Genomic DNA, 312 nt, shown 5'->3' with positions numbered 1-312 from the left:
GTGTTATGTTAATGTCTTTTTTTAAATTTTAATTTAATTTCTGGCAGGTCTCCAGAGAACACAGAAGGAGTTTCTTTTAAAAGGCGATCACAAACTTTTAAGATGCCGACTCAGGGTTATTTAACCCTTGTGTTGTCTTCCCGTTAACCATGAACTTTTCTTCCAGGTCAAAATTGAAAATGACTTTTTTTTTGTGCTTTTACTATGTTTTTGTGGCTTTTTCTGATATATTTGTCGCTTTTTCCATGTTTTTGGCGCTTTTTTAAAAACCTGAGCTGGTTTAATAATAGGTTTTACACTTATTCTTGGAAT

The sequence above is a fragment of the Etheostoma spectabile genome, chromosome 9 (assembly GCF_008692095.1).
Source record: "Etheostoma spectabile isolate EspeVRDwgs_2016 chromosome 9, UIUC_Espe_1.0, whole genome shotgun sequence".
In the NCBI taxonomy this organism is placed as follows: Eukaryota; Metazoa; Chordata; class Actinopteri; order Perciformes; family Percidae; genus Etheostoma; species Etheostoma spectabile.
This window is presented reverse-complemented; position numbering follows the sequence as displayed.